This window comes from Mustela erminea, chromosome 7 (genome assembly GCF_009829155.1).
Source record: "Mustela erminea isolate mMusErm1 chromosome 7, mMusErm1.Pri, whole genome shotgun sequence".
Classification (NCBI taxonomy): domain Eukaryota; kingdom Metazoa; phylum Chordata; class Mammalia; order Carnivora; family Mustelidae; genus Mustela; species Mustela erminea.
The window spans coordinates 6,172,321-6,199,240 of NC_045620.1; the positions used below are offsets into that span (position 1 = coordinate 6,172,321).

The following is a 26,920-nucleotide window of genomic DNA, read 5'->3' on the forward strand; positions in this document are numbered from 1 at the left end:
AAGGTGGATTAACTTCACCAACGAGGTGGTCGATAGAACATAAACTATGAATGAGATTGTAATTTTGTGGTGGGTCCTGGAGACGTCAGTGCGTTGAAGGCAGCCTTCCTCTCCGCGGGTGGGTTGAGGAGTGGCCCTTTCCTCGTGTTTTACTGTTTCAGGGCAGCTCGGGGAGAAGCAAGAGAATTATGAATACAGCGAGAAAGCAGATCCTCAGAACCCACGGCCTTATTACTTTTGGTGGGAAAAGGACACCCACTCAGGTGGATGCGGCTGCCCTGGAGCCCCTCTTCATAAGGCGGTGGGTTTGGGGTCAGGGTGCAAAAATGTAAGCCAGGGTCCCTGAGAAGCCATGCTTGCCCGCGACTGTTGGGAGACGAAGGCCTTGGCTGCCATGTTGGGTCTGTGCTCATGCATGAAGCCCAGCGAACATCCCCCCTGGTCCCCTCCTGACTGATTTCGTTAACAGCCCTTTATCGTGTCCTGTGGATTCGACATCCCAAATACGTCTGGTCTCCCTTGACTCCTGTCCACGGCCACGACTGCAGACTGAGCTGCTTCTCTCCCTGCGCCCGGCAGCGGCGCCCCCGCTGGACTCGCTGCCCACTCTGGCGCACCCCGATCCACGGCCAAGGTGCCCATCTCACGGGGCGAATCTGGTCACATTTTAACCATCCTTCCAGCCTCCCTCCCAGCTTGGACAATTCATTAGCTCCGTCTTCCTTCTGGGGTAAAGGTGAGCAGTCTGGCTGGTCCCGGTCTCGTTGTGAGCGGTGACAGACCCCCTGACGCTTGCGTCTGCAGCCCCGCCTCCTGCTTCCTCATCCTCAGTGGTCCCTCTCATCCCCACCCCTTGCTCCCCCTCCCCCAAAGGGCTGTTCCCTCGAGCGGTAGCAGTGACACTGGTCACCCTGACACAAGTCTTGTTCCCCTGTCCCTTTCCCCCAGGACCACCCAGTGGGCCTTCAGATATCAGCACAACTGACCCGTTCATCCAGCAGGTGTTCACAGAGCACCTGCTCCGTGCTGGGGGCTGTTCTCGGTGCTGTGGTGGAACAGCAGGAAGACAACGGGCTTCCAGTCTCTCGGCGAAGGGGTCAGCGGCTGCGCGGTGTCATGTCAGGGGTGGTCAGTGACGTAGGAAATGAAGTGAGAGTGAGGACAGGGCGTCAGAGGAGGGGGTCAAGGGAGGGCTGCTTCTGGGGTCCACGACATTTCCTATGAGGATGGGACTTTTTTTTTTTTTTTTAAGATTTTATTTATTTCTTCGGCAGAGACAGATCACAAGTAGGCAGAGAGGCAGGCAGAGAGAGAGGAGGAGGAAGCAGGCTCCCTGCCGAGCAGAGAGCCTGATGCGGGGCTCCATCCCAGGACCCTGAGATCATGACCTGAGCTGAAGGCAGAGGCTTTAACCCACTGAGCCACCCAGGCGCCCCGAGGATGTGACTTTTGAGCAAGACCTGAGTGAGTTGAGGAAGGGACCCCCGGGGTCCTCGAAGTCCCCAGGGAAGGCTTCCCCGACTGGACCCATCCCCTGCTGTCATCCGCACACAGGACGGTGTACTTCTTTGCATTCTTGGTCATAATTGGACATCCTGTACATTTTTTGTGCCATCTGTGTGATCAACATTTATCTCCTGAATCAAATTTTAGTTCCATGAGGGCACGGACTGCCATCTTTCCCTTTTCTCTTCACACCTTCTTATCCCCAGCGTCCATACAGCATGCAGAGCAGGCTGAGTAATGCCGCGTGAGTGAGGGGAGCTTCCTGTGAGGCGATCCCCCAACCCTGGCAATTCCTTCTCCCACCAGATCCTTGGAATTCCCTCTCTCACTGGATCCTTGGCACAATAAAGGCCTCTTGTGTAAGGTTGCAGAGCTCAGGTACCAGCCCATCTCTGAGCATCCTGTCCTTCTGGGTTTTGGGTCACGGGATGGGGAGGGAGACGGCTTGAGACGGGAGATATGGGGGACCAGGCACACGGGCAGGGCCAAGCAGAGCCAGCGATGGGGCTTCATGACTTCTCCAGGAGGTGGATATTGGAACTTCAGCGCTGCTGGTCCTTATGCCCAAGTCAGTGGCCGTTGAAGCACGCTCATCGTCACGTTCAAGTGGAAGAGCACCTGGCGTAGCAGCGCCCACGTCCCGTCTGTCTTTGTCAGGAACCCTAGCAGGCAGGTGTTCTTCCGAGGCCCTGGAGCAGGCTGTATTCTTTTCTTGGACATCGGCCCTGATGGTACTACAGAAGAGGCATCGGAAAGATCAGATCGGGAGACCCGACCCTTGAGGCTTGTCTGTCTTGCCCTTGGAATAAACCAAGAAAACAGGGAATCGTTAATTGTCGGGAGCCTGTTGCTCCGGGAGGGGTTCCGGGATGAAGAGGGGAAAATTTGAAGCATACCTCACCCTCTCGTCACACGCTCAAGACAACACCTATATTTTGAGACGCGCTGGTAACATTTCAGAGCAATTACCATAAATAGAACATCTACCAGGTTTCGCTGCATTTACCTGTGACATTACACTAAGTGAATCTGCTGGAAGTGGTAGAATCATGCCTCACTGCAGATGCCGTTTGGCACTCCGGACAGCAAGCAGCTGGTTTGCTGGTTTAAAAGTGGAATGGAGGCCGGAGGGCATAAGCCGGGAAGTTTCGAGGCCGTCTTCCTGAGCTGCTGTTGAGTGCCTTGGGCTCCTGCCTGCTCAGCTGGGAGTCGGTCCTGTCCCAGCCCCAGACTGGTAGAGGCACGACCCTGGAGGCCGGAGGCAAGGACCGGAACAGTACCCAGAATCTCAGATGTGCAGGAGCGTAAAACACATAGGTTTCTGGCTTGTTTAAAAAGTCAATTTTACCAGGGCTTGGGGAGAGGGAGAGGGAGGAGACTGAGTAGACGGAGCGCCGAGGTGGTCAGGGCAGTGGAACTACTCCTTGTGACCCTCGTGGCAGATGCATGTCATGGTACATTTGTCAAAGCGCAGCACCAGGAGCTCACCTTAATGTAACTTAGGGACTTTTGGCAATGATGATATACCCATGTAGGGTCATCGATTATAAAAATTGGACCATGCTGGTGTGGGATGTTGATAGTTGACAATGCTGTGTGTTTTGTGGGGGGGCAGGGAGTAGATGGGAACTTTCTGTACTTTCTGCTCAATTCTCCTCTGAACCTAAAACTGCTTTAAAAAAACTGTATTAAAAAAATAACTGACTAGAGCCCCCACTGTGTGCCAACATAGAGCTCCCAGGGAAGGTAGCTGTTAAGGAAATTGATTACATAATCTATTTGCAGGTGTAATAAGTGCCATGGAGGTAAAGCACTGGGGGTTATGGGTGGTTATAAAGAAGACCTAGTCTTGCAGATGGTCAGCATCACTTTCTCTGAAGAAGGGATATTTGAGTTGAAATCATCCCCATACACCAGCAAAATGCAGCAAATAAGACCAACGGAAATTATTGGTGATTAAAATAATTCAATAATTCGATTGAAATAATTCAATTGCTGATGGGATTGAAAAATTTAGAGTGTGGTAGCTTCAGGTTTGGCTTGATGCAGGTGCTTCATCAGTGTCATTAAATCTCTCCTCTTCTCCATTTCTAGCACTGTTTTCTTCCGTATGGGTTTTACCTTCATTCAGGGTCTGTTCTGTGGTGGCACCTGCTGGCCTAGAGTCTTCTTGAGGGCCTTTTTCGTTGGGGAACCCTTAGTGTGAAGAGAGCTGATGTGAAAAGGAAATTCAGTAAATGTTTGTTAAACAAATAAAGGTACTTTTCTGCTTATATGACCTTTTGTGGGTGACATTGAGCACCTGTATCAAGCCATACCTGAAGCTAGGACTATGCATGGACTTTGCAATTCCATGAGCCAGTAAAAACTCTTTATTTTGTTGGTTTGATTGCTTGATAGTACTCTTAAGCAACTTCAACTGAAATATCACTTCTTCAGAGAAAGTTCCCTAAGCACCCAATATGAAGTCTGGCTGACTTACACAGACATTTATAAACCCCTGGGCTTTTCATTAGTTTTCTTTTCTTCCTCTCTTCACATGTTGAAATCTGTTCCATTTGTGATGGGCTGTATTGTGTCCCCCCAATCCATATATTGAAGCCCTAACCCCTGTAGTGCCTCAGAATGTGACCATATTTGAGACAGGCTCTTTAACAAGGTAATTAAGGTAAAAGGAGGTCGTTGAATGACTGATATGACTCCTGTACCTGTAGGAAGGGGTGGTTAAGGACACAGACACAGAGAGAGGGCCGTGGGAGAATATGGGGGAAAGGTGGCCATCTAGGAGCCAAGGGGAGAGGACTCAGACCCTCTCAAGCCATCTCAATTTTGCCCATACCTCGGTCTCAGATTACGAGCCTCCAAAACTGAGAAAAATCAATCTCTGTTGTCGAAGCCTGCCCAGTCTATGGTACTTTGTCACGGCAGCCTCAGTAGACTGACGGATGATCTGTAACAGATTCAGCTCAAATCTTCTCTCCTCTGTGAAAGAATAGAAGGGGGTTGGCAAGCTGTGGCCCTTGGGCCAAATCGGGCTGGTGACCTGTTTTTGTTAATAAAGTTTTATTGGCACCCGGCCATGCCCATTTGTTCACTTGCTGTGTGTGGCTGGTTTTGTGCTATAAAAGCAGAGCCGAGACGTCACAATTGAGACATCGTGACTCATAAAGCTGAGAATATTTACGTCATTTTACAGAAAATGCATGCTAATTCTTGGTCCAGGAGAGTGGTTGGTGGCTCGGGCTGTGCACTCAGACAGGCGTGGGTTTAAATCCTTGTTGTTGTTGATAAACTGGGTAAATCACTTAACCCCCCTGGGGGGGGGAAGCTAGTATTATAATCCTGAATACTCGCATTACTCTCCTGGTGGAGCTTGTAGTGCTGACCTGCTAGATGCTGGAAGGCTTGTAGAATTGGTTTCTTGTCTAACCGGTAATTTTTTCTTGAGTCGAAAATAATTGGTTGATCCTTTATGCCATCTGTGACTCTGAATGGATTGAATGGGCGCTAAAAAGATGACTAGCCTTCCCCCTGGTTTTGTTGTTTTGGTTTTCCTTCTTGTTTCTTCGTTTTTCTTTTTTTCCTGAAGCACAAGACAGAAGTCTCCTGTCTGCTGTCAGGTGGGCCGTGTCAAACCCCCACAGTGTGTTTGCACAAAAATCTGAAAAGCTTCCACTGGGAAGGCGATGCTGGTGGCTGGGGACGGGCTGGAGGGGGCTCTGTCCTGCCATGAGCTTGCACAACACGTAGTCTCAATGGCTTCACTGCTCCTCTGTCCTGATCAAACGTAATTTTATGAAGAGCTCTGTGTAGGTTAATCTTACTCTGAAGCAAAAGGAAGATGTAAGACCTCGGAAAGCCTGTTTCAATGAGGCCACTAGCTGCTACTGGGGTGCACTCTGCTTTTCATGGCTGTAAAGCATGTAAGACAGTGGGTGGCTTATGGCCCAGGTTAGGGGTAGGCTGATGAAGAGTCCAAACCTGGACTCTACTGCTGTGCTACCTTGAACTGCTTGCTTAACCTCTCTGAGCTCCAGTTCCCTGACCATAAAAGAAGTGATAATAGTAACCTACCTCCTAGGTTAGGGTGAGGATAAAATGAGGTGATTTCTGTAGACGTGTGTACAAAATCACCTGGTTTTGTATCAGTCCATGGGGAATGTTCTGTAATTATTAGCTGTTATTATTATGATGGGCTGACAGTACCTCCATTTCCTCTCTGTATACCAACTCAAGAAATTTATATAGGAGGGTTTGTTGGGAAGGTTAAGGAAAGCGGAGTAATGCAGTTTAATGGATCACTTGGTTTTTATTCCTTAACAATCTTTGAAGGCAGAAATCTGTGACCCAAAAGAAGTCCTCACTTAAGAAACCTTGAAACAGTCAATATCTGAGTGGGTGAAAATGGGATTCTCCTGAGAACTCTGACTCCTCTGTGTGAAACTACCTTTTTTTTTTTTTCCTTTTAGGAAGTGAGAGAGTATGTGTGGGCAGTGGGGAGGGGCAGATGGAGAGGGGGAGAGAGAGAATATTAAGGAGGCTCCGTGCTTATTGTGGGGCCTGACCCAGGGCTCGATCTCACAATCCTGAAACCATGACCTGAGCCAACATCAGGAATCAGATGCTTAACTGACTGAGCCACCCAGGTGCCCTTGAAATTTCTTTTTCTTCTTCTTTTCTTTTCTTCCCTTTTTTTTCCCTCTCTCTTCCTTTCTCCCTTCCTTCCTTCCTCTCTCTCTCTTTCTCTTTTTTAAGATTTTATTTATTTATTTGAGGGGGGGGAGGGGGCAGAGGGAGAGGGAGCAGGATCCCCGCTGAGCAGGGAGGCCACACAGGGCTCAGTCCCAGGACCCTGAGATCCTCCCCTGAGCCGAAAGTAGGTGCTTAACTGGCTGAGCCACCCAGATGCCCCTGAACATACTTTCTTAAGTCAAACTTGCAAACGGTTTTCAGCAGCGGTTACCCCCACAAAGCCATACCTGCAGAACTTGTTCCATCTTACTCCCCAGCACCTCGTTTCTTTCCTCCTCTTTTCTGTTGCTCTCTTTGCTCAGCCAGCAGCATGGGCACCTGTAGGAAAAGGTGATGGTGAAGAGGGTGTGGGGGAAGAGAGTCTATGACTGCCAGAGCGGTGAAGGCCGGGAGTACTATTTCTCACGCTGGAAGAAATCTGAATGTCACACACGTTAACGGAATGTGCTCATTCAGATGCACTTCCGAAAGCGCTCTATAGAATAGAAGACATTGAGCGAAAATGGGCAGTGGCCCGGCTAGATTTGATTTTCAGCAGGTGTTGCTTGATGGACTCAGTGATGATTTTGATATTTGGTTAACATTTTGGAACCTGATTGCTAAAGTCTGGTTATTTTTTCAATAATCCAAAGGACGCTCCCCATGGGTCCCCCTAAGAATCTGAGACCCAGCTGGTCATCTCTGAAGAACCGTGGACGTGGCCTGAGCCATAGTCTTTGGTGAATGAATGTAATCATGTTCTGAAGAAAGGATATCCTGCGGCCAAAGTGAAATCTTTCTAATCTTAAATTTGTTTATCCCCCTTTGTTGCCTGGCTGGTTAATAACATCACTACCAAAAATCTGCAGGCAGTGATCTAGGCTTCTTGTTTCTAGGCTGACCATCCCCCATTCTTTTACCTTGTTCTTTTTTTGAATCAGTTTTAAACTCTTCTGGATCGATGCTGGGCTACGTGATCCCACTCAGCTGGAGAGCTTCTGGGATGAATGGGCCAATTCCAGAGCCACTGCAGATAGTCTGCAAGACTGAAAAGCCAATTATAGGTAATTAGGAGTCACTCCAAGATTCTGTAGACAGTAGCTTGATACTGCCTTATGGCCATAAACAACGAACTCTGAATAAAAACTAATTTGAAATAGCTTGACTATTAGTTTCTACCATTATTTGTATGTTTCTCATTGCCACACATTCAACTTTTGCATCCTCAGATCTAAGAATTACACACGTCAGCATGTATTTTACAGATAATAGGGGCCTTGTCTGGAACCGTAGTGAGATTCTCTCCACGCTGCTCATATGAAGCTGAGACTCATTAAGATTTTCTAGTAATAAATGGGCCGACTTAGCCCTTCAGAGCTGGAGCTAGAAGTTATTGCTCACCCTCATTTCTGTCTCTTTCTGCCCATGACACTCTTTCAAAACTGAAAAGTCTTTTTAATATGAAAATATCCCTTACACACATTGAGAAACTAGAAAAGTATAAAAAATATAAATCATCTTTAATACAGCTCCTGGAGATGACCACGATGAACTTTTGGAATAGATCTTTTGTCGGTCTGTCTTTGTGTTTCTGTTTTTTTTTTCCTTCCTCCTCCTCCTTCTTTTTTTTAATTTAAATAATCTCTACATCCTAAATGGGACTCACAGTCATGACCCTGAGATCAACTGTGCCTGGCTTTGTGTTTCTTATTGTCTACTCCTCTACTTAGAAACGTGAAGTCTTCCTAAATCTGTTCTGTTTTGTAATATGGTTTTTCATCACTTTTATTAAGTGATAAATTTTTCATTACTAAGTGATAAATTTTTCATTGCTTTAAGTGATACTTTATTAAATATCTTTTTATCATCAATGAATATAGATCTTTATCATCACTTTAAATGACTGCGGCATAAGAGTCTGTAATATGTGTATTAAACACGTCTATCATTATTTTAGGATCATCTCATCACTGCCTCCCACTTCCAGCTACTGCTGGTGAGCCCATTGACCTGAAGGTTTTCACTAGCTTTGTGTGGAGGCAGTTCAATGGGAAGTGAATTGTCTTCCAAAAAATGGTGTTGGGACAACTGGATATTTATATGCAAAAATGAACTTCAATCCCTACCCTATTTCATATACAAAAATTAAAGTGAAATAGGTCATATGCCTACATGTAAGATCTGTCAATGGAAAGTTTATAGAAGAAAATATTTTTTAACCTTAGGTTAGGCAAAGATTTGTTAGATAAGACATAAAAACAATGAATCATGGGAAAACATGATTGATAAATTGGAGAAAAAGAGACAGTCTATTAAAGTATTGGCAAAATATTTGAACAGACATTTCATCAAAGAATAGGAATGAATGGCAAACAGGCACATGAAAAGTTGCTTGACATCATAGGGAGATGCAAATTAAAGTCACAATAGATACCACTTCACATTCACTAGAATGGCTAAAATTAAAGTCTGACAGTAAGAAGTGTTGACAAGGATGGGAAAGCAAAATGCTTTAGAAAACATGTTGGCAGTTCTTACAAATGTTCTTACAAATGTCAGCAACCCTCACCAGAGGGCCAAGCTATTTCATTCCTAGCTGTTTTCCCCCCAGAGGTAAAATATGTTCACACAAAGACTTGTGCTTGAATGTGTGTAGCAGCTTTGTTTGTATCAGCGGCAAGTTGGAAATAATGCAAATGTCCATGCATAAGGACATTGTGGTGTATTTGCACAGTGGAGTACTGGACCATGGGCAAAAGGCTGAACAACAGATACACACTACAAACATGAATGGACTTCAGAGGCAGTATTGAAAATGAAGTAAGCCAGAGACAAGAGTCCTCACAGGAAATTCTCGAAAAGGCAAGAATTATGTTGACAGAAAGCAGATGAGTGTGGTTGCGAGGGTCTGGGGTTGGGGTGGGGGTTGACTGCAGACGGGCATGAGCGATCTTTTTGGGGTTATGAACATCTTCTCGTCATGATTTCTGCTGGTGGTGATATGACTGTACACATTTGTCAAATATCAGATTGTCAGAGAAAGATAGTTATTGTATGATCTCACTAACTTGTGGAATTTAAGAAACAAAACAGAGGATCAAAGGGGGAGAGAGGAAAAAATAAAACAAGATGAAACCAGAGAGGGAGATAAACCGTAAGAGACTGTTAATCATAGGAGACAGGCTGAGGGTTGCTGGAGGGGAGTTGGGGGGGGACGGGGTAACTGGGTGATGGACATCAGGAGGGCACATGATCTGATGAGAACTGGGTGTCTTATGCAACTGATGAGTCACTGACCTGTACCTTTGAAACCAATAACACATTATATGTTAATTAATTGAATTTAAATTAAATTAAAAATTAAATTTAAATTAAAAAAATAATCAGATTGTGCCTTTAAAACCAGTAAATTGTGTTATATGTACATTATACCCCCATCAAGGAGATTAAAAAAAAATAATAAAGTCTTTTGGGAAAACCCAATAGAGGAATGTGCCATGATTCTTACACTTCTGCAATGAGTCACACCAGCCTGGAGGTTCAGGATTCTAGAATCTTCCAGCAGGCATGTCTCAAGCAGCAACACTTGAAAAACCACATTCCTACAAGCTCTCTCATGCCACTGTCAGGACTGGTGGATTTCCTTCATGTTAACTCAATGCGGGGGGGGGGGATGCCTTGTTAGGAGCATCCCAAGCCTTCTCTCTGCATGATTAGAAACCAGTGGAGCGCTCTGGGGGAAGGTGGTCTGAACTGCTGTGTGGGCTTGGACTCTTGCGTCTCCCCATTCACAAAGGGTTCTGGGGAGCTGGGGAACTTTCCCTTGACGTCCCCGGGCATGGCCGACATCTTAAACAGGGTTGGAATTGCTTCTTTTAGCTTTCTCTTTTTACCCTCCTGCCCCTGACTGTGGATTTAATTCCTATTTTCCTATCATCATCAGCCACTGAGCTCGATGTAAAATATTCAGAGGTGGAGGTACTTGGGGAGGGTTCGCTCTCTTGAACTGGGACCTTATTTCCCCCTTCAATTTACCTTTTGCACAGCTTGATACGCATCAGTAGCACTAAATAAATAAGCCATAATTAATACATATTTGGCTCTTGTAGTGTTTATTTTCCTCTTCTGAAACTCAGATTAGAATATGCATCCCACGGCTTGAATGTTTAAATACCAAACCAAAGGGACTTTTCTACTCCCTTCTTTCTCTTGTCTTACGGTCAACTAATTATTTTAACGAGGGGGATGGCTCCGTCCCAGAGGCCTTCCATTTCCACTCTTAATAACTAGATGACTAAGAAGAATATACTCATAGAAGAGAGTAGTTAGTGAGCAAGCTGCAGGTGTGTGTGTGTGTGTGTGTAAGGGAAAAAGGAGGTACGTAGGAATATCTGTCTGCCTTTGGAAAAGTCTCCCCGACGAGCAGCATGGGCGATAGCTCCACACGCAGAAGACACATTTGGCAGCATCCTTCCTGAAGTCACCAACATGCACCACTCAGCATTTGCAGGGTGAGAAACTGTGTCTCGTGTGGAAGCGTTTCTGCAGTAATGCCTTGGGACGCGTCATGAAATCACCTCCCTCAGTATCTTCTGGTGAGTGAAGGGAACTGTTTGGTTGTTACGGTTCATCAGAACAGAAATACTGGTTCAGCGCTTGCTGTGAGCCAACAGCTAGGGACACGTTGTGCTGTCTCATGCTTATAATCAACTTATAACATAGGAACTCTTGCCATGTTACAGATGGGGAAAACAGAGGCTCATAGAGGTTAGATAACTTGCCCAAAGTAAGGGCAGCGTTGGAGCCCAGGTCTGCCTGATTCCACGTGTGTGTTCTTGGTCATCGCTCTCCTGCTCATGTGTGACCGGTCCTGTGAGAATTTGAGACCGTTGTCAAATGGTGGTGGTGGCTTCACCATCAGGGCTGGCGAAGAATTTTATTTCCAGCAGCCAACAATCAGAATGGCAGCCAGATAATTAACTTGTCTTCCCCGAAGGAGGTTTGTTCATGGGACAGTCTTCAAATGGGGCACGAAAAGGCACTTGGCAAATTGCAAAAGGAAATAACGCTTCAAAATGAAAAATTGATGCACATTTATCAACTGTGGGTAACGAAGGAGCAGGCACCCTCCATTTCGGGCCATCGCTGAAATCAGTTACAAAGGGTCATATGGATGATGAAAATGGTTGCATTTCTAGATTCCAATCTTCTACCAAAGCAGAGATGATTTTCCAATCACTGTGTTACTCAGGCCTCACATGGGCTCCCTCTTTGTTGTATGTTATTTATTTATTTTCGTTTGCTGTTTTAATAATGGTGAAACCCACCAGGGCACCCTAGCCAGCATCAGCAATGTCCGATGACAAGCTTTTAAAATGGTTTCTTTCAGATCGATCTGTGAACGTAAAGCCTTTTTTAACACCGAGAGAGGGATCATCAAAGAGCAGTTTGCATTTTTCCCAAATTAAATCTTGTGCTCCTGGAGACGGGGCACGAGGCAGTCCTGGGGTTTGTGGTTACTAGGATTGTGAGATAAAAGTCATGTCCCTGGGTAACAAAAGAAAAGTAAGTTTGAGACGTTCGTGGTGACTGTTGTTCTCCTGTTTGATCTGTCTGGTGTCAAATGAACAAACGGAATAGTTTATACTCCTTTTCTTTCCCTACCTCCTCCAAACAGGCCTTCCCACCCTGTGTGTTTGGCCTGAGTGTGAGGTCAGCAGATCACAATCTGTGAAACTCCATCAGTGGAAACTAACACAGACTCATAGATTGTTCCGTGTTGAGGTGAAGCCGTTCGCCTCTCCTTAGTCTCATTAACAGAGCTGGGGAAGAGGGTCTTTAATGCACACTGTAATTAAAGGAAGTAAAAATTGGCTTCAGTCATGAAAAATGAATTTGAACTTTTATCCCCTAGTAATTAAATTAAATATCAAGCAACCCAGCAGTGTTTTTTTTTTTTTTTCGTTTCGTTTTGTTTTGATTTTTTAAACAATACTCTTTTAGGGACTTTCCTCTTTCTGTAGTGCACTGACTTCAGCCAGGGCTTAGGGACTGTCTGCTAATAAGTGAGCCCTTCTGTAATTTTTATTCCTTCCTCCCTGGACGCAAAGAGGCTGACTGAGATTGCTGCACTTGATTGCGGTACCTTCTTCAAAATTTCCGATGACAGAGTTCGTCGCTGCTGCGAATTTCTGTACGAGCTCTTGGCTGTTGAGTGTAAACAGTTTTGCCACAAGCTGCTGTGATCAAAAGGCAATTGTACGTTTTTAAGTTGACTTGCAAAAAATACATCTTGAAAATACATATACATGGGGCGCCTGGGTGGCTCAGTCATTAAGCATCTGCCGTTGGCTCAGGTCATGATCCCAGGGTCCTGGGATTGAGCCCGGCATTGGTCTCCCTGCTCAGCGGTAAACCTCCTTCCCCCTGTCCCATTCCCCCTGCTTGTGTTCCCTCTCTCGCTGTCTCTCTCTGTGTTAAATAAATAAATAAATGACATCTTTAAAAAAACACATGTACATTCGTGTATAAAGGGGATGAAAGAGATTAATTTGCAATTTTTTCAGTCTCGCCCCTGCCTTATGAAAGGAAGTGAGTTTTGCTTTGGGCGTTGGGCCCTTGCTTTCTTTTCTTGAGCAGGATCTGAGGAATGAGAGGGGAGAGAGCAGCAAGGAATGGTGTCAGAGAGGCCCACGGGAGCGACATGATAAACCAGCAGGCAATAAACCAGCAAAAATTGGGGGAAAGAGGAGGAGGAGAAAGGGTCGGAAGCACCATGTAGGCTGGGTTTCCAGGAAATGTTTCAGAAGTGAGTCTGGGATCAGTCATTTTCCATGTGGAGGGTGGTGGGTAGCAGAAGCAAAGCCTTTTCAAAAATGTTTAAGGTATATGAATAATATTCTGTTTTATCAAGATTCATGACAATGAGTAAAGATTTGGATTCCTTTTGGTTATGTTTTATTGTACTGTCGTTATTATGTTTTGGAATCGATAGAGATACAGAGTGTCAGCCAAGATCACACGGGCCTCTGGCTACACCCAGATATTCATTCACTCATCATTTTGGTTCATTTAGCTGTTTTCTGTCTCTTTTGTGTGGAGCATTCAAAGGTCTTGGGTTCTTAGACATGTAGTTTTTTGTGTGTTTGTTTTTTTTGGGTTTTTTTGGGGAGGATCCTGTAACTTTGGGTGATACCCAGGCCTTCTACCCTCTCTGAAGTCTCTCCTATCCTACAGCTCATTTACCTTCTGAATCAGCGGAACTAGGGAGTAAACTGGGAAAATCTTTCTGATTCAAACTCTTGCTCTGGGAATGGCATGTGGAGATTTGCTGGAACTGGAGCGGGGTGCTGTCCAGAGGGTCACGTAGGATGGAGTTCGTTCCCCTGCAAGGCTCCCCTGTTAGAATCCAGTTTCTGTTGGAGTCTACGGTGGCCGCTTGATGATGGGGAGGCCCTTGACACGTCTGGGCCAAGGTTGGACTGGATGACCTCCAAGATCTTGTTTAGCCTAAAAATGTCATGACTCTGTAATATAAAAGTTTTCTTTCACTTGCAGATATAATGATTTCCTGAGGTTAGTGGCAGGAATGGGAAGATGGTAACTTATTTAGTTCCTATGAGCTGTGTCTTCCGCCTCAGGTTTTGACATGGGACATAGGTGGCATGTCTGATATCATTGTAGAGTGTGTTCTTGTATTTATAGATCTTATAATGATTTGTGTTTCCACTGACATTTTATTTATATAGTCAGGATGGCAGATGTCTGGGGAAGGTTTGGATTTCCTTCTCTATTGTTGTGAAACATAAGGACATTTCTCCATTGGACAAATACTCAGGCATTCTCTTGACTCAACTGAATGCTCCGTCATCATCATCACCGTCATCATCATCATCATCATAGAAGAGGAAACTGGACCACTCTGGCGGTTTGAACTACAGAACAAAAAAATGGTTTACTGAAAGGCCTTGAGACCAACTTAAAGCAAAATCAAATAGTAAATTATCTTTGTTCTGATGGAGTGAAGTTACATATCAAGCTTGATTGTTACCATTTTATAGTTTGTGGGTAATCTCTGATTTGCCACTTTGGTCATTGACCATTCTAAACTTCCATTTCCTTCATTTGTAAAGACAAGGCAATGCTGTGTATTTATTTATTTATTTATTTATTTATTTATTTTAAAAGATTTTATTTATTCATTTGACAGAGAGAGAAAGATCACAAGCAGGCAGAGGCAGGCAGAGAGAGAGGGCGAAGCAGGCTCCCTGCTGAGCAGAGAGCCCGATGCGGGACTTGATCCCAGGACCCTGAGATCATGACCTGAGCTGAAAGCAGAGGCTTAACCCACTGACTCACCCGGGTGCCCCAGTGCTGCCTATTTAATAGGAGGATTATGTTGGCCAAATTGTTGAGTAAATGACCTTATGTAGAACATTTGTCACCATATCTCGGTACTTGGCGCCTGGTCACCTGTGAGATGGTGGTGAAGGCGCTGATGGCGCTGATGCTGGCAGCAGCGTGCACTAGCACCTGTTCTTCCAGCGTGTCCTTGAAAATATCGGGGCCAGTGGCTGGAGGGTTTGGCACAGACTTGGGTTTGAATCCTGGACATGCCACATAGCCGTGGGAGGGTGTGTGCTTCTCCTCTCGTCTGAGCACCAGAGGATAACAGCAGAAGCCTCATCACGGGGTTTGTATGAGGATTAAGTGGGTTAACGTAAAAAGTTGTAGCTGAGTGTTGGGCACAGAAAAAGTACTCAGTAAATGGTGGCAACAATTGCTGGTATCATCATCATTGTCATCATCCGAAGGTAATGAGTGAGTGTGCCCTGTCTTGCCATCCCTGTTGGAACATTGGAGGCTTTGTGGGTGGTTCGGTGTCTCCAGTGAGGTAGGGACTCATGGTGGATCCAGGGAAGGCTTAGCTGCACCGGACAGGTTCAACCTAGGATGGCCAGGCTGTCCTTGCGGAGGACAAGTTCCAGAGGCACAGATGGCCTCCCTTTTGGGTATCTTCTCTCTAAATGCAAAGTAATATATGCTTCTAGTAAAATATTCAACAATATGGAATGGAAAAGCAAATGCCTGACCCTTGCTATTCTGTCCAGCCACCACCCCAGACACCACCGTCAGTTACAGAGTCTCCTGGCACACCTTTCTCCACGTGCGCACAGACCCATTTAATTTCGTGTATTTAAGTAAAATTTAAAAAAAAATCATTATTTTTATTATGTATTCTTTTCAAGTTTTTGTTTAAATTCTAGTTAACTAACATATAGTGTAATATTGGTTTCAGGTGTAGAATTTAGTGATTCGTCACTTATACACAAGACCCGGTGCTCGTTGTAAAAAGAGCCCTGCTTGGGGCTCCTGGGTGGCTCAGTAGGTTAAGCGTCTGACTCTGGATTTTGGCTCAGGTCATGATCTCAGGGGCATGAGACTGAGCCCCTTGTTCGGGGGCGCTCACTCCGTGGGGAGTCGGCTTCTCTCCCTTTGCCCCTCCCTCAGCTCGCTCTCTCAAATAAATAATCTTTTTTTTTTTTTTTTTAAGATTTTATGTATTTATTTGCCAGAGGGGGAGAGAGTACAAGCAGGCAGAGAGGCAGGCAGAGGGAGGGGGAGAAGTCGCCCCCCCATGAGCCTCCATCGGGAGCCCCACTGGGGCTCAGTCCCAGGACCCAGGCTGAAGGCAGCCGCTTAACTGACTGAGCCATCCAGGTGCCCCTCAAATAAATAACTTTTTTTTTTTTTTTAAGTTCCCTCCTTAGTGCCCATTTATCCATTTAACCATCATCCATTCAGCCCATCCCCACCACTTCTCTCCATCAACCCTTAGTTTGTTCTCCATCGTTAAGAGTCTCTTATGGTTCACTTCCCTCTGTCTCTCTTTCTCTCTTTTTTTTTTTTCCTTCCCATATGTTCATCTGTTTTGTTTCTCAAATTCCACCTGTGAGTGAGATCACATGGTATCTCTCTTTCTCTGATGGACTTATTTTACTCAGCTCTCTACCTCCATCCATGTCATTGCAAATGACAAGATTTCATTCTTTAATATAATAAAAATAACTATTTGGGGGGATCATACATATGTCGTTGCAACCTGCTTTCATCAGTCAATCCCATATTCTGGACACCTGCCTGTGCTTTAATAGAAGAAACCGGAATAAGAGGCTGCATGATGCTCTTTCCTGTCCAGTTCTGTGGCTGGTGGGTCTGCATTTGTGCGAGGTGTTGGTGAGGTGGCAGACAGTACAACCGAGCTTCTGTCCCATGTGAAGCATGTGGCACGCTGGCAAGAGAATGTGCTGCTAGATAAATTGTACCCACAGCCATTTGTCTGAACAAGTGACAGCGGCCGCGTCTATGCAGAGCTTTCATGCTCTCAGGGAAAAATAGCTTTATTACTCGGTGCTCTTCTGTTGCTTGTACCTGCGTGGAACATGGTGGTTACAGTTTTGCACTATGGGGTAGGTAGGACCTGGAGTCAGATCTTAGTTTTGCTACTTAATACTTTTGTGGCTTTCAGAAACTTCTGCATCTCTCCAAGCTTGTATCTCTTCTTCTGTGAAATGGACTGTGAGAGGGTTGGAGGGTAAATGGAGATGAGGAGTGTGAAGAGGTCAGGGTCATTCCAAGGGGTAAGGCAGGTGCTCAGGAAGGGGTAGGTAAGCATTACACTGTCTGAGTAAACTGAAGAGGTTGGCAGGTGATTTGTAATGCCATGGGGAGCCCAGCCGATTAATTCCACCGAAGGAACATTTGCTGAACACTCGCCAGGTGCCCAACACTGTCCAGCACCAGAGTGGATGGCGAGTCGTTGAGGGTCATTTCTGTTCCCGAGGCCCTGACAGAGTCCTGGGGAAGAGAGGTGAGTGGCCGAGCCTAACGCGATCATCCATGTGATAGAACAAGGCCACGGAGGGACCAGGAGTGTGACCAGGGGTTCGGGCGAGGCAGCCATGGCTAATTCTCACCAGGGATGTGACTCCTCATCTCGTTCCTTCTTCCTTGGCCCCCATTTCTTCCGGTTCCCCTAGTGGAGAGATCAGAAGGTTAATTTTGGCCAATGGATGCGCTTTGTTTTTCATATGGTGTTCTGATTTTTAAATTGGTTGTCACGACTTTCAAAAATAGGGTCTCTTGGGGCACCTGCGTGGCTCAGTGGGTTAAGCCTCTGCCTTTGGCTCGGGTCATGGTCTCAGGGTCCTGGGATCGAGCCTTGCATCAGGCTCTCTGCTTGGCGGTGAGCCTGCTTCCCCCTCTCTCTCTCTGCCTGCCTCTCTGCCTACTTGTGATCTCTCTCTCTCTGTCAAATAAATAAATAAAATCTTAAAAAAAAATAGGGTCTCTTTTATTTAAAAATCTGAAAGTTTGCTTCTCTTGGAAGTGGGTCAGTTGCAGCCGAGTGGCTGTTGTCCTTTCTCTGGGACACACTCTGTCTTGTTCCCCGGGACCCCTCCTGCCCGCCGCTGTCGGGTCTTCTACCCGTCTATTCCCAGCTCCGGGAGCCCTTGCTCTCTGTAGCCCAGGGTCACTGCTCCATGTGCCCTCGGTGGCCAGGACAGCCGCTGCCCTCTTTCCCATGCCAGCATGGGCCGCGTGCCTTCTCGGAATCCCTGCTTCACTGACTTGAGTGGTTTCTTCCTGTGCTTTGTCATCACCGAGCACCCAAGGTAAGGTTGGTAAGAGAGGTCTGTCATGGGGGAGGGGTATTTTATGACCAAAAGTGTTTCAAATTTCGGGCGGATGGTGACACTAAGAAGCAGACTGACTTGGCTTTACATCCCCGACAGAGCCCCCACTTCGGCCAGTGCCTCAGGGACACCACCGCCATGGCCCCGCTCGGCCCACCCTCTGGGAGTACCCCCAGAGCCAACGCAAAAATCATCTTGATTTGTGTAATTACCTGACTCCCACCGACCGCCTCCACCCCGTCCCCTGTGCTCATGAGCTCGTGTCTGCCGAGCCCAGCACGCTGCCTGGCCCACCAGACGTGCTTGGGAAGTACTGACGGACTAGATGAAAAGTTAAGTAGTTGGGTCTGATTGTTCACTTGAGAAATTACACTGTGTCATGGACCAACTTGACTTGGAAGCAGAAAGTTTCTGAATATTTATGTTCCTCCTGGAGGAGATGGGCTAGGTATCACGACAAATCCCTACCTTCTCCTCAAGAGGAAATTAGGAATTCGGAGGGAAATTTGCACCCCCGAATCAATATATGGCAAAATTTCAGCTCTATAACCTTAAAACCCAAGCAATTAGCTTTGTTTGAAAAGGTCAGCCATGGTTGTGCTCTTCTCCTCTGACAAGTTGAACTGTCCAACAGAACTCAGTTTAAATTAGAAACATCTCTGGCGGAGTTAATCAGAGCCTTGTCAATGCTGTCCTCCTGTGGGGGGCAGGTGAGGTCCGGGATGCCATGCTGCTCGGAGGGGCAGCTAGTTTTCTTTTGCCATTGAATGTTGTTGGGCGGGGGGGGGGGGGGTCCTGCCACCTCCTGTCCATGAATGCACAAGCACAATGAGTTTCTGTCTTCTTCTGAGTGTCTTCTCTGGACCAGATTCTGAAGATCCCTTGATAGGAATTTCCCCCAAACTCTCCATCACCTGTGAGATTAATATCACGGAGACTCATTCCAGCAGAGGAAACAGGCTCAGAGAAGTGAAGCCACTTGCCCAAAGTGGCACAGTAAGACTAAACGGCATCTTTTCCTGATAAAACCCGGAATGTCTCACTCCCCTACCCATAATGCCTCAAGTTCTGGGATGAGGGAAATGAGCCGTTTGTCAGAAAACGATCACATTTCTCCTCACCTCCCCGCGTCACACGCTCACCTGCCTGTTGGACAGGCAGTGGGGTTTTCAATTTCAGAGGTTCCCAGTTGGTCTGCATGGAAGCCGTGGGCTGGGCGGCTGGACTGGGGCGTGGGGGGCTGGGAAAGAAGAGCGAGGTGTGGATGGAAAAAGAAACCTGTCTGAATGGCCCGACTGTCCTCACCTCTTCCGACACCCTTCTTCTTCCTTTGACACTCACCCCTTCATTTTCAGCAGTCCCCAGTGTAGCCAGTCTGGGCCGGCGACACCTTCACAGGGGCTTGAGAGAGTCGAGGGGGTGGGAACGGAAAGCACTTCTGTGGGCGTCGCTGTAGGGAGGTTCTGTATCAATATTAAAACTCTGTCTTGTGTGGGTGACAGGAAAGTCAACAGATCATGGGGGAAAGAACATGGATTTTGAAACCAACTGGGACCCAAGTTCAGAGGTCAGCCTTTCCCTGGACCAAGCTGAGTGACTTTGGACAAGTTACATAACCTCTCTGAGTCTAAGTTTCTTCGTCCAGAGAAAGAAGATCTTTATTTTCCTTGCAAGGTTGTTGTGAAGATAGAGGCATTTTGAAAGCCTCTAAAATATTGATTTAGCTCATACTGGGTGACTGATAGACAAAAGTTAATAATGCAGCTGGCGCCTGCTGTCATAGGACTTCTTGTCCGGGGGGAGACAAACCAGAAAGAGACAATTATAATAAGGTGTGCTAAGTGCTGTTATGGGAGAGATACTTCAGACTGTGTGAACACAGAGAAGGGGTCCCTACCCCCAACTTAGGGTGTGAGACACCAGGGCAGAATCAGAGGGACCCAGGGTGACATGGGCAATGGGAGATCCAGAGGCTGGGTGGTCAAGAAATGATAAATAATGGGGCACCTGTGCGATTCAGTCAGCTGAGGATCTAACTCTTGGTTTCGGCTCAGGTTGAGACCTCAGAGTCGTCGGATCGAGCCCCGCGTCAGGCTCCATGCTGGGTTGGGAGTCTGCTTGAGATTCTCTCCCCCTGTTCTCTTTCTCTCAGATAAATAAATCTTTTAAAAAACGGTAAATATTATTATCAGCATCATTAAGCTCCTGCTGCTTTAGTGCACATCTCTGCTTGGGTAGCTTTTAAGTCTCTCAAGCAGAACACGCCCAACACTGGCTTCTCGGCCCCTGCTCAGGTCGCCCCGTCTCCGTAAATGGCAACTGCACGTTCCCACCGCTCAGGTGGGAAATCGTGGGGTCACCCTTGACTCCTCTCTTTCCCTATTTCCCTTCAGTCCCTCCGTGAGTCCTGTCACCGACACCTCCAAAATGTGCCCGTTCCTTCCCACCTACGCCGCCGCTCCCTACACCAGGATGCCCGTCTTTCTCTCGAAATCAGCTCCGGCCCCCGGCCTGCTCTCTCTGCCCGCCAGCCACAGTCGTGTTTCTCTGGCACAGGTTAGATGGTGTCGGCTGCTCAGCTCCCACCTCTCTAGAGGCCGACTGTCTCTTCAGAGTCAATGCCAGCTCTCCCCTTCTGGGGTCTCCCGGCTGGACCACGGACCACATCTCGCCACCCCCCAGCCCCCGTGGCCGCCCTGGCTTCCTTGCCGCTGCTTAAACATGGGGCTCAGACCTGTCCTTTGTAAAATGGGTCTCGCCATTTGTCACAGTTTTCCTTCCCAGCAAACAGGGCTCGCTCTCTCATTTGATTCCAGATTTTCCTCAACTGCCCGCAGTCCAAAGACCCTCCTGGACCTTTAGGATGTGTGTCAAGCAGCCCCTTCCTTCTCACTCCTGACCCGCTTCCTCACGGCCAGCAGACCGGCACCTGACATTTCAGGCCTTTGCTCTCCATCTGTCTTTCCAGTCTTCGTATCAACTCTGCAGGAGTAGAGGGTTTGCGGGTTCTCCTCTGCTGCACCGTTAGTACGTGGAGCAGTGCCGGGCACACGGTGGGGGCGTGATGAGTGCGCGGGAGAGGAGCCTGAGAGTGATCCCCGTCGCTCTGGTCGCCCCAAAGGACTGTGGATTTGCCACATTCCGGCCAGTTCAGCTGGGGAATGGGCCTCCCAGGTCAGTCCTGTGGGCCCTACAGAACCAGCCAGCGCTCGGCCGCAGCTGCAGAAGGGCTCATGCAGGGCTCCAGAGGAGGGTCCTGACCTCTGGGGAGAAGTGCACGGCAGAGAGGGTGCCGGCCTGCTGAGTGCAGGACCTCTGTGGACCCACGGAGAGCTTTCTCTTTCTGCCTTGGTCCCCCAGCCCCGGGTGTCTTCATCAGGACAAGGGCCCTGATGTCCTCTGAATGAGTCCCTTTCTCCAGAGCCCTTCTCCGACCTTGTTCTGGCCGTGAAGAGCCCGTCTGTGGCAGAGAAAGTGGAGTCCTTTCGTCGGGATGTCGTCCTACACCGCAGGGCGGGGGTTTCTGTGGGTTTCTCTCCCGTGGGTCTTCAAGTTCAGTGTGTCTGGGCACAATGCAGAGGGTGGCGCCTGCACCCGGGGGAGCAGACGCGATGCACTGAGATGGTACTTGGAAGAGATTAATCACAATCGTTACTTCCTGTCATGTGCACCGGCCCAACAGACCCAGATTTATGGCTGGAAAGGCCGGGGCCAGGCTTGCGGGGTGCACAGGAGAGCGCCGTGTCCCAGATGGGCAGCGCAGGCTTACACGGCAAGATGGGTGTGGACGCGTTACTCGAGATTTTCGCCTAAAATAAAATTGAATAACGCAGTCATAAAGTTATCCTCTTTTCCATTCTCTTTTGACGATTCTGATTATAGGAGGAAAAAAAGTCTTGCTTGGTGCTTGAACCCTGGCCAGCCTCCCCTGTTTGATCGAGGAAGCAGCTCGTGGCAAACTGAGACCATTCCATGGGAAACAGCCTCCGGCGGGGTTGGAAGGGACACTTGTTTTCATCATGTTTATTTTAATTGTTGCTTTCTCTTGACCGCAAGTGATGCTGGCTTCTGTTGGTCGTGGTGGTATACAAGTTTAGTGACAATAAATTTATTTCAGCGAGACTCTGGGTTGGCTCTCAGAAGACTAAGTGAGTAAGAGACAGGTGGGATGTGAGCCTGTGAAGACCTCGGTGGTTGGAGCTCCAAGGGCGGAGGCTGGGAAGCGGGGTGCAGCCTGTCTTACTGCGGCGACGGCGGGCTGTCGGCTGAGCCACCCCTCATGCTTGTGGTGTGCCCCCATCCGGGGACCCTCTGGCTCCTGGCACTGTTTCCAGCTCACACTCACTTTCCAGTGACTTTGAATTGGGTCCACCAGCCAGTTCTCTGCCAACGATCAGACCCCACAAGCCTGCCCGTGTCCTTGGGAAACTGCAGCGACCCGATGATTCGTGGCTACGTGGCCCTTCCGTCGTCATTGGGGCTCATTAAAACACAGTCGGAGTGGCAGTAAACGTGGCATATGAGGCTGCCCTTTCTCAGAACCATCATCTGAAGTCAGAACGTGTTTCTGGTAATGTCACCGAGTGCAGGTTCCTGTTTCCTTCTATCCCTCCCTCACGCTTTTGCACATTCAAGAACTGTCTGGGTAATGTATGCCCCCCCCCCCCCCCCAGGAGGAGGAAATTGGATGTGACAGGACTCGAGGACCTGTTCGGGTCTCTGAATCCCACTGAGACGCTGAACAATGACGGTGCTCGGAGGAGCCGAGTGGTTCGTTTGAGCCAAGGAGTTGCGCAGGATGTGGGCCAGGGATGCGGGCCCCGCAGCTCTGCAGGGGCTGGGGTGCCAGCGGCATGGGTCAGGTGAGGTCTCTGGGGATGCCTCTAGTGTCCTCCGGCGGGCCTGCGGACCGAACAGATGAGTCCTATGAGCCCGGGGCTGTTGGCAGTACCAGAGCGTGTGTGGGGTCAGGTTGGTTTAGCGAAATGAGGGATTTTGTTGATGGCATTTTAGTAGTGGTCATTTCCCGGCTGCTGCTGTGGACTGTGTGCCTCACAGTTTCTGTGTTCATTTCTCATGGCATTTCTGTGCAGTGACCGGTAGGTATTATTCCTGTTTTTTTGTTGTTGTTGTTGGTTTTTTTTTTTGTTTGTTTGTTTGTTTGTTTTTCTTGCTGATGGGAAACTGAGGCCCAGAGAGGCTAAGTCAGTTTCCCCACAGAAGATCTGGACCCGTGGTGGCCTATGCCCGAGGGACTTATTTCCAGTCTCTGGGCTTACATCTCTTGAGGGAAGGTACAGATATTTTAGTTTGTTTAACTTCTTAAAAAAATTTATTTATTTGAGAGAGAGAGAGATAACATGTCACAGAGGGCGAGTGAGAGGAAGAAGCAGACTCCCCACTGATCAGGGAGCCCGATGCAGGGCTCTGTTTCAGGACCCCAAGATCAGGATCTGAGCTGAAGGCAGATGCTTAGCTGACTGAGCCACCCAGGCGCCCCCATACTTTAGTTTTTTTAAAAAAATAATTTTAAGTTTCTGAAACGTAGTGTCCCAGCTCTGCTACTTTGTAGCGCAGTCGGGTCTGTCCGCCCGAATCAGATGGAACCTCCGAAGGGGACGAATGAGGGGTCAGTGGAAAGGATCGTTTGCAAAGGCGCGGCTGGGATTAATCACAGGAACAGTGGGTGTGGGGGAAGTGACCATGGACAGTGAGAGCAAGAGGCCAGTCATGCCTGCAACCCTCCAGGGGCTAGGGGGAGAGTGTGTCCTGGAACCCAGGGAGACCCGAGGCTATAGCAGGGGACCACACACTAGGAGCTGTGGCCTTGGGGAGAGGAGGCAGTCAGTGTCAGATTGCAGCTCAGCTGGGAGAGCAGAGGACAGATAGGCTGACCTCACTTGCCCCCCCACCCTCTGACCTTTAACCCAGTGCTGCCCCTTGGCCAAACCCACGTAACAGCCAGAGGGCAAGGGGGCCTGGTTGATGCAGCTCATACAAGATGTTCAGGACAGAAAGCAGGTGGAGAGCGGTGGGGCTGTCTCTGGAAGGGTCCAGGGAGCATATTCAGCACAGAAACCTTGACTTCTCTGAGCCAGTGACCTGTGTCAGGCATCCACGGCTGTGTGACAAGTCCCTACAGTCCTTGAAGAGCAGGGTAGAATCCCCTACTCCCAGCCATTTTGGCTTCCCTTTCCATTGCTGCAGGTGCCTGGCTCCCTCTCTCGACAGGACTCAGGGGCATTAGGTAACACTTTCCTCTGCCAGATCCCCAGGGGTCCCCAGCCCTCCCCATCCATTTGGTCACATTAACTTTTCCTAATGCCGAAATGCTCACCTCCGTTGTTAACCTTCCCTAACCTCCCTGACCAAGCTGTTCGCTTTGTTGTATTTTTTCCATCTCTTCCTCTGTGGTCACGGTCACGAGGGTCACCACTGTGCGTTTGCACTTAGCTGTGAGATGACTTGATTAATGTCTGTTTCCTCGGCTGCAAACTTCTGCTCACATTTGCTCCCATTTTGCCTCCAAGATGCCAGCGATTCCTGCAACACAGTGGGTGCTCCGTGAGCATCTGCGGAGTGACTATGCGTGAATTGTTCTGTGATGTTTTCCCTGTTGATTATTTCACCGAGTGTCTAATAACAGCTGTGCCAAAATTCTAGGAAGAGAAAGGTGCCTGGGATCCGGTCTCCTGGAGTAAAGAAATCTGTTTAACTTCCTAAATTGAGCGTCTCCCTCCAATTTTTTGAACATACTAGAACTTTTTAACACCGTGGCACAGCTATTAAACGTTGAAAGGTGTTTGCAAGGGTGTTCTGCGAGGGACACATTTAGGAGCTTCTGTATCATAATTTCCATGGGGGCTTGGATGACTTACCGTCCGTTCATTCATCCGTCCATCCAGCCATCCAGCATTACTGCCGACAAGAGTATCGTGAGGCCTCTGGCGGGTGTGGCAGTTGGGGCTCAGGGCAAAAACCATCTGTGTTTTGAGGAAAGCTCTGCGGGTAATTCACAGGGATTACATTTCTCTAGTCAGAGCCATTGGTGGATCCTACCTGTCTTCATCAAGAGAACCTGGTGGGGTTTCTAGAGGTAAAGCCCATGAAATCGTGGGGTTCCCCTATGGTTACCCCCTCACCTGCTAAGCCATTCTTAACCTCCAGCAATTCATCCGACGACCGCCTGACTCTTCTGTCTGTTGCAGGTCCCTGGCTTCTGTTCTAGGTGAGGTCTTGGCCATGTTCTTTGAATTCTCCCCTCTTCAGATTTCAGGGTGGCTTTGTCCTGTGGCCTCACTTCTCTCCTGGGTCCCAGACCAGACATCGCTTTTCACTTTGTTAAGCTGTTTCTTGCTATAAGGATGGGAGGGACAGCGTCCAAACTCTTTTCTTGCGGGAGGCGAAACCAGAAGTCAGCGCACCGGTAATACACATTCTAGCAGCTAAAGACACAGTGTGATTTCTTCTCCTCTACCACTGAAGAGACCTCACCCTTCTTGGGAATTCTTCCATGTTCCTAAAAATGTGGGGAGTGTTAACTAGATTGCAGGAAGCTTGTCCTCTTAAACATAAGCTCGTGCTGTGAATCTATACACAGCCAGGCTATGCCAGAGTCTAGATTTTGAGCCGGTGTCTGGGAGGTAGGGGTTTCTGCACTGAACTGTGTTTCCCCTGATAAAAGGGGCCCAGAGAAGTTATCAGTGAGAAATACAGCATAGTAAGTTGATTTGCATTGAAATCAGACTGTTTTAAATTTGCTTGCCCTTTGGTTGCAGAGTGAGGATGAATCTCCAGTCTCTAAATGAAGAGCAAGTTCACTGGTAAATGGGTTCACTTGGGACACATACGGCCGAGTACTGTGGATGCAGGCAAATGAAGAGAATTCTTTGTGCTAGCACCAGTGCAGTAGCAAATGGTTCATCAGTCAGCTACACGCTGGCCTCCTCTGTGTTCCCGGAAATCATTCATGACGTTCTCCATCTCTTAGAGGCCCCATTCTGGCCCTCTGCTGGGTCAGGGACACGCAGATTTCCCCCAGTCCCCTCAACTAGCCTCCAGAGGGGCCTGCCCTTATGCACGTCCCGTTGTTACAATGTATCTGGGCCTCAGGCTGTGACCAGAGCGGTCCCCAGGCTTGACTCCTTTCAGAGAGCGAACTGGAAGAGGTCTTGCCTTGAGGCCTCTCATAAGTGCCAGGTTGCTTGTCCGTCACTGGGAACCCAAAGAGGGCCCGAGCTGGGACGAACTCGCCCAGCTACATAAAACGGCTTTACAGGACCCCGTTGACGTGGTGCGTCGGGTGATGGGAAGCTCTTCCACTGATTCGGAGGGGCTGTGAAGTGGATACGGAATCATCCGAGTGCAGAGTTGCCTTTCGTTTCTCTGAAGGAAATGATTTGCCAGAGAGTCTTGGATTATTTAAAGGCTGTGACGTGAGCAAGACATGTGGGTCATTGGGTCCTCGATGTTGGCTTGGTGTCACCTTTATGCATATCGATGATCACGTGCCGGTAAAGATCGTGTTTCACTTTAATTGGAATCCGTGCATGGACTGGACGCACGGCCCTGGCTGGCAGATTTCTCTCAGAAGAGCCCGCGTGGGTGAAGAAAGACATGCGTTGGCATTTTTGCCCTCCCCTGTTTTCATTATAATTCTTCTGGCCACAACACGGATGGACCTGGAGGGTATCATGCGAGTGGAATAAGTCAGTCAGAGAAGGACAAATACCATATGATCTCCCTCCGATGCGCCGATGAAGAAACAAAACAAATGAAGAAAAAAAGAGACAAATAAAAAAAACAGACTCTTCAACGCGGAGCAACAAAACCGGTGGTTGCCAGAGGGGAGGTGGGTGGAGGGGTGGGGGAGGGGCAAAGGGGTCCGGAGTACATCTGGGGGACGAGCATGGAGAAATGCCTAGAATTGTTGGGTCTCGCACGCTGGAAACGCATGTAACACTGCGTTAATTATACCTGAATAAAAA

At 48.1% G+C, this 26,920-nt stretch overlaps 1 long non-coding RNA gene across 1 annotated transcript; it reads left to right on the forward strand.

Moving 5' to 3' along the window:
* Nucleotides 1-4,718: 4,718 nt before the first annotated feature.
* Nucleotides 4,719-9,477, forward strand: LOC116594779. Its single transcript, XR_004287404.1, has 3 exons — nucleotides 4,719-4,767; nucleotides 7,179-7,301; nucleotides 8,195-9,477. It is a non-coding gene; the product is annotated as an uncharacterized LOC116594779 (long non-coding RNA).
* Nucleotides 9,478-26,920: the final 17,443 nt, after the last annotated feature.